Genomic DNA, 8,081 nt, shown 5'->3' on the forward strand with positions numbered 1-8,081 from the left:
TTTTTAAATCACAAATAAGTGAAAATATATGAAGTTTGTCTTTCCATGTCTGGCGTATTTCAGTTAATATAATGACGTCCAGTTCTATCCACGTTGTTGCAAATAACAAAATCTCATTCCTTTTTATGACTGAATAGTACTGCATTGTGTATATGTACGTTTTCTTTATCCAGTCATCTTGTCGTTGTTGTTGTTGAGACAGAGTCTCGCTCCGTCACCCAGGCTGGAGTACAGGAGTGCGATCTCGGTTCACTGCAACCTCTGCCTTCTGGGTTCAAGCGATTCTCCTGCCTCAGCCTCCTGAGTAGCTGGGATTATAGGCGCTGCCAACACGCACAGCTAATTTGTGTGTGTGTGTGTGTGTGTGTGTGTATGTGTGTATTTTTAGTAGAGACAGGGTTTCACCATGTTGATCAGGTTGGTTTTGAACTCCTGACCTCAAGTGATCTGCCCACCTAGGACTGCAAAGTGCTAGGATTACAAGCATGAGCCACCATGCCCGGCCTATCCATTCATCTTTTGATGGACACTTAAGTTGCTTCCAAATCTTGGCTATGGTACATAGTACTGCAACAAACTTCAGAGTGCAGATATCTCTTCAATATCCTGATTTCCCTTGTTTTGGGTATATACGCTGCAGTTGGATTGCTGATTTATATGGTAGCAGTATTTTTAGTTTTTTGACGAATGTCCAAACTGTTCTCCATAGAGGCTGTACTAATTTACATTCCCACCAACAAGGTACAGATGTTCCCTTTACTCCACCTCCTTGCCAGCATACGTCACTGCCTGTCTTTCAGATAAAAGCCATTTTAACTGAGGCAAGATGATAGCTCATTGTAATTTTGACTTGCATTTCTCTGAGGATTTATGTATCTGTTGTATGTTTTTTGATTTGAGGTTACCATGAGGCTTGCAAATACTATCTTGTATTTATTATCATTAATTATTTTAAGCTAATAACACAGCTTGCATAAACAAACAAGCAAAAAAAAAAAAAACAAAACAATAAAAATTCTACACTTTAACTTCATCCCCCAGCTTTTTAACTTTTTGTTGTATCTATTTATATCTTATTGCACAGTCTATGTCTTCGAAAGTTGTAATTATTATTTTTGATTTCATCTTTTAGTCTTTCTACTTTAGGGTACTTTACACTCTACAGTTACAGTGTCATAATTTTCTGTGTTTTCCTGTATATTGACTACTACCAGTGAGTTTTGTACCTTCAGATGATTTCTTATTGCTCACTAATGCCCATTTCTTTCTGATTGAGGTACTCTCTTTAGGGGAGTACTTGTAAGACAAGTCTTGTGTTAATGAAATCCTTCAGCTTTTGTTTATCTGGCAAGGTCTTTATTTCTCCTTCATGTCTAAAGAATATTTTCACTAGATATACGATTCTGGGGTAAAAGTTTTTTTTTCTTCAGCACTTTAAATATGTCATGCCACTCTCTCCTGGCCCGTAAGGTTTCCACTGAAAAGTTGGCTGCCAGATGTATTAGAGCTCTAGTGTATGTTACTTGTTTCTTTTTCTTGCTGCTTTTAGGATTCTTTCTTTGTCCTTGACCTTTAGGGGTTTGATTATTATATGCCTTGAAGTAGTTTTCTTTGGATTAAATCTGCTTGGTGTTCTGTGGCCTTCCTGTACCTTGTACTTGGATAGTGACATCTTTCTCTAGGTTTCGAAAGTTCTCTTTTATTATTTCTTTGAATAAACTTTCTATCCCTATCTCTTTTTCTACCTCATCTTTAAGGCCAATAACTCTTAGATTTTCCCTTTTGAGGCTATTTTCTAGATCTTGTAAGCATGTTTCATTATTTTTTATTCTTTTTTCTTTTGTCTCCTCTGACTGTGTATTTTCAAATTGCCTGTCTTCAAGCTCTCTAATTCTTTCTTCTGCTTGATCAATTCTGCTGTTAAGATACTCTGATTCTTCATCAGCTGTGTAGCCTGGGGTTGGTGAGGGGGGACAAACGGGGAGGGGTGCAAGCACGCTCTTAGCTTCCCCAGCTGGTGTCCTAATAGGTCATATGTCCCACCCTCCAACCCAATCTACTGGCTCTGCGCCCAGCTCAACACTAGGACTTGCTTAGGAATTGAAGTTCTTGTGACCTAAACTGCCCCTCAAGTTCACTTAGGGCCCCAGTGCCTCCAGCCCACAGTGACAAGGCTTGCCAGAACTCAAGCTCCAACTGCTGGAATGGACAATTACCCTCTGCCTTGGGCCGGTCCAAATGCCCCCTCCATGGGCAGGCATCAGCTGAGTACAGCTCAGTTCGCCTTCTGCTGTGTTGGGGCAGCACTGAGTCTAATGCAAAGCCTCATGATCGCTGTGCTCCCCCACTCTGAAGCACAGAGACTGTCTGTACCAGGCAGCTGCTGCTGGGGAATGGGGGAGGAGAGAGGGGTAGCATCAGCAATTTAAGACGGTCTTTCCTACCCTCTTTGGTGCCTCTGTCAGTGATGTGAAATCAAAGCCAGGCACTGAGAGTGCTCCCTTGATTTTTCATTCCTAGGAAGGTTACTCCCTTTGTGTAGACAGTTGTCAAGCTAGGTGTTCCTGAGAAGGGATGACTGGTGGAGCCTTCTATTCAGCTATCTCACTCCACCCCTCCCCTGGAGTCACTTTTTAAAATGTTTGTCAGTTGCACATTACATATTGCTTGAATAAGATTTGTAAGTAATACTGCCTTGGCATGGCTGCTTTCCTCACAGGGATGGAGCTTAAAACTTTCCTAAAGCCCCCTCTAGTGACAAACAGCAAATTAATCCATTATTTCATAACATGCTAATACCCCCAAGCTCTAAAGTTCCATTTCCTCATTCAGTTATTAGATGAATCAATTGCTACATTATTTCAATTAGAGAATGACTGAGAAATAGTTAATAGTTCAAATTCTTAAGCATTCTTAAGTCCCCAAAACCTAAGCAATTTTGTTTTGAGATTGAGGTTAGCACAGTGCACATTCAAGTCTATAATTTTACTCTGCCCTCATACATATAAGTTTTAAAAATTCCCTAAATTTCCTTCATTTTTGTCTTTCAGGAACTTTAAGGATTAAAATATGTTTGCAATAACTCAACAAATAGAAAAATGTTGTTTTGATCTTTGACTTCTTGTTGTTTTCACTGTATTTACTGGAACATTTTCTAAACACAGAAATATAAATTCCAGGAATCCTCTGAATTATGAAACTAGGGGTCATTCATAAAGACATGGATTAAATGTATAACAATAACATAATATTTAAAATAATAATATATAATAAAACAGAATAAACAATAAACTATATATTATTTGCATAACTATAGGTTATGGTATTAAAATATATAGTTTATTTCATTTATATAAAATTGAAATATATATTTTCAATTATATAAAAGCCCATTTCCAAAGGGCTTAAAGCTCTTCCAATAAGACAGGTCTAATTGAACCATTAAAAGAAGAGTAGAAGAATGGAAGTCATATTCCTAATAAAGGGAATTAAAGAGATAAATTTTTAAAAGTCCATGAATATTTATTTGCAACTGAGCACAAATCTTAGTTTTGAGGTTCCAGTAAGCTAATACTAAAAAAGAAACCCAATAATTGGCTAGTTCATGCAAATTCATTAAGGGAAACAAAGTATTTCCGTCTAAAATACACATATGGGTCAGGCACAGTGACTCACGCCTGTATTCCCAGAACTTTAGGAGGCTGAGGCAGGGGGATCACTTCAGGCCTGGAGTTTCAGTTTCAGAACAGCCTGGCCAACACAGCGAAACCCTGTCTCTACTAAAAATACAAAAATTATCCAGGTGCGGTGACTCACCCCTGTAATCCAGCACTTTGGGAGGCCAAGGCAGGCGGATTGCGTGTGCTCAGGAGTTCAAGACAGCCTGAGCAACACGGTGAAACCCCATCTCTGGTAAAATACAAAAGAAATTAGCCGGACGCGGTGGCATGCACCTGTAGTCCCAGCTACTCAGGAGGCTGAGGCAAGAGGACTGCTTGAACCCGGGAGGTGGAGGGTGCAGTGAGTCGAGATCATACCACTGCACTCCAGCCTGAGCAACAGAGCAAGATTCCGTCTCTATGAAAAAACAAACAAACAAACAAAAAACACATACACAGATTCCTAAATGTCAACAACAAGATTATAGCATCGGAATAATTTCAGAACATGAAATTCATGTGTAAACATATATATTCAACAAAAGGTCTTCAGAATGCCTACTCTCTAAGGCCATTGCAGCTGGTGATGATTTCCCCAATAGAAGGATGTTTCTCGGGAGCTCACTCTATAATAAACTCATACCAGCTGTATCCATCACCCATGATCATGAATTATTTCCTGGGACTAGCAACCAGAAAGAATCTTCTCTCATGTTTACATACATAGAGCCACAGCAAAGGACAAATTAAATTGCACTTAGGATAATATGTTCATTGCTAAAATTGGAGAGAAATAGACCCTATTGTGTACACATTCTTGAAATAATTGGAACAAAATGTTGAAAGAGAAATAATGAAATAGATGGCTTCAGACAAAGTTGGGTACCAGGCAATATGGTCTTCAGAAATTTCTCCCATTCTGCTGCCCTCTCTAGATCACGGAGTCCCCTTTCTACTTTGAAAACAAAATCTACTTGTCATCCCAGAGTCTACTTTTCTAAGAGGAGCTGGTATCACCTTCCCTGAGTCAGGTCACTGTGTTGCTTATTCCAAGGGTGTTTGCCTTGGGTTCTTTATTTCTAATTCAATTCAACAAATGCTTACTGGGGCCTATTATATGCAAAGTATTTGCAGTTGCAAGTAGTGAAATAAAGGCCTTCATGATCTTAGAAATGGATTTCGAGCAATAGTGAGTACCTAGGAAGGAGTTTTTTTTCTCTGCATGATATGATTTGGTTCTGTGTCCACCTCCAAATTCCATGTTGAACTGTAATCCCTAATGTTGGGGGAGGTACCTAGTGAGAGGTAATTGGATCACAGGGGTGAATTTTCCCCTTGCATTCTCACGATACTGAGTTCTTATGAGATCTGTTTGTTTAAACGTGTGTAGCACTTCCCTGTTCACTCTCTCTCCCTCCTACTGTGCCATGTGAAGAAGCTACTTGCTTCCCCTTTGCCCTTCTGCCATGATTGTGTTTCCTGAGGCCTCCCAGCCATGCTTCCTGTACAACCTATGAAACTGGGAGTCAGTTAAATCTCTTTTCTTCATAAATCACCCAGTCTCAGGTAGTTCTTTATAGCAATGTGAGAATGAACTAATACACTGCATAACATCTGACTCCCTGCTGCTGTATCCTTCCAAATGACTTGTTGGGGCCACAAAGCCAGCACACACACACTTCAAGATGCCTCCAATTTTGAATCATTGTCTATCTACCCTGGGTTTTAGGAAAACAGGGGTTCAAGTGTTACTATAGCCAGGTTTCTGATTTATTTCTCCTTCCTTATTATAGGGTTTCTGACTTATTTCCTCAAGCCTGAATTCCCTGATACCCAGCTCTGCTGAGATAGGAATCTTAGAAGAGAGAAAGCTAACATTTTTTGAATACATTCTTTTATTTGCCAGGCACTGTTACTTCTTTTAACTACAAAATTAGTAGCATCATTTTTTCATCCTAAGCAACAGAGAGGTAGACTGTTGACAAAAAGAGTCAAACTTAGTAAAATATTTTTAGAGATTTATTCTGAGCCAAATATGAGTGACCATGGCCCATGACACAGCCCTCAGGAGGTCCTGAGAACATGTGCCCAAGGTGGTTGGGGTGCAGCTTGGTTTTATACATTTTAGGGAGACATGAGACATCAATCAGATACGTTTAAGAAATACATTGGTTTGGTTCAGAAAGGTGGGACAACTCAATGCTTATGTAAATTTAAACATTTTCGGGTTGACAATTGGTTGAGTTTATCTGAAGACCTGGGATCAATAGAAAGGAAATGTTGGGGTTAAGATAAAGGATTGTGGAGACCAAGTTTTATTGTGCAGAGGAGGCTCTCAGATAGCAGACTTCAAAGAGACAGCGGGTTGTAAAATGTGTCTTGTCGGGACCTAAAAGGCCTGGCTTTCAGTTGATTATCTCCTGGATTTGGAAAGGAAAGAAGGAAAACAAAGGGGAAAAGAGATTCTCTACAGAATGTGGATTTTTCCCCACAAGAGACTTTGCAGGGCAGTTTCAAGGTATGGTAAGGAAATATATTTTGGGGTTAAATATTTTGATTTCGGTGAAACTCCGTCTCTACTGAAAATACAAAAAAATTAGCCAGGCGGGTGGCGGGCGCCTGTAGTCCCAGCTACTGGGGAGGCTGAGGCAGGAGAATAGCTTGAACCCGGGAGGCGGAGCTTACAGTGAGCCGAGATCGCGCCACTGCACTCCAGCCTGGGCGACAAAGCGAAACTGTCTCAAAAAAAAGAAGAAAAAAAAATTTTTTTTTTAATTTTTTTTCCTGGTCTCATAATGTTGTGCCAGAATCAGATTGGAAAGTAAGTCATGATATATAGAGTCAAATAAAACTCATCTGGTAAGAATTTATGGTTTGTAGGGCATGACTCCCTAGACCCCTTAGATAGGAATTTGGGCAAGATAAAAAAATCAGAGCTTAGTCCTCACATCTCCAGAAGAAAACGACATTTACCCAAGAAAGGGCATTGGAATGGGAATATGTGTGCCATGGCAAATTGTTTGCATATTAAAGGAATTAAAGGAAAATGAAGGTTTTTTAAAAAATAAAAAAAGGAGAGGATTACATACATAATTGTTTTGAGGTAATTAGCCTTAGCTCCGAGCATCAATAACAAGGGTGACGTCAGTTCAAGGTTGGACAGACAATTGCTGGGCAGATGTCCTCATAGAAGTATCTTTTTGGGTAAGGTGAGTCTTTGTTCAAGGTTGCGGTTTTTGCAGTATTTTGTGATAGTTTTTATTATCAGGCATTCATGCATGACAACTCTCCTTCATGGCCTTCCTCAGCTCCACTTGTCAGGTTTTCTTTTTTAATACGTGTGACTCTATTTTAATGCTGACGACTTTCACAATTTACATTAGAAAAGAGGAAACTCAGGCTCAGAAAGTTTTAGAAACTAATTCAAGATCAAGCCGGTAAGTAGCAGAAAATTCAGAATTAAGTTCTGCGTATCTGGCTTCCAAACCAGGATTCTTTTCATCACAGTAGCGGTTCTCAACAGAGTTGCGATTTTGCCCCCCAGGGAATATTTCACAATGTCTGGAGACATTTACGACTGTCAGGATTGGAGGTGGAGTGGGTGGGGTCTGCTTCTGAGAAGCTACTTGCTTCTAGTGAGCAGAGGCCAGGGATGCTACACGAAACAGTTCATAGGGACAGCACCCCCACACAGAGAATTACACAACCAGCCCAAAATGTCAATGGACATTTGGGCTGAGAAATCTTACGTGACAGAATGCTTCCTACCCTGTTCTGACGTTATTTCCAAGGATTCAAAGGTAACTGCTTCAAAATTAAACAAATTATAGAAAGCCATAAATAAATCAACCCCTTATTCATGTTGCAGCTCTCTTCCATTATAAAGAAAAATGGATCGAAACTTACGATAAAAGGGAGGCAGGGTCAGGACGGGGGAAGCTTGGTGAGCAGAAAGGAAATTCAAACTTATTAAGGTTAAGAATTAAGATGTAAATATGTAGATTTTTTCACTCCTAGGATTTTCACTAATCCAAAGGTTCACGGACTGCTTTGAAATTTAATTATTTGGAACTGGTTAAATGTTACCCTGACCTCAACTAACATTTGTGTTTGACTTTTCTCCAGGACCCAGGGGACGTGGATGCCAGATGAGTCCACCTCCTCTCCCTGCTCTTCCCGCAGGGACAGAGCCTGCCAGGTGCTGGTGACTTGGATCCTGACAGGAGGTCGCTCTGCGGAAAACTGGCAGGATCCCAGAGCAACAGACTGGGGCTCGATGCACCTTCCCCGCCAGGTCTCTCCGTCCGCAACTGTCCCTCTAGTACCGTGCACCCCTGGCGCGGGGAGGCGGAGCGCACGTCCTCTGCGCCGTGACGTCATAATCGCGACTCACTGGACCCGGCCCTTAGCAACGGGCCTGGC

Source organism: Macaca fascicularis, chromosome 7, assembly GCF_037993035.2.
Source record: "Macaca fascicularis isolate 582-1 chromosome 7, T2T-MFA8v1.1".
In the NCBI taxonomy this organism is placed as follows: domain Eukaryota; kingdom Metazoa; phylum Chordata; class Mammalia; order Primates; family Cercopithecidae; genus Macaca; species Macaca fascicularis.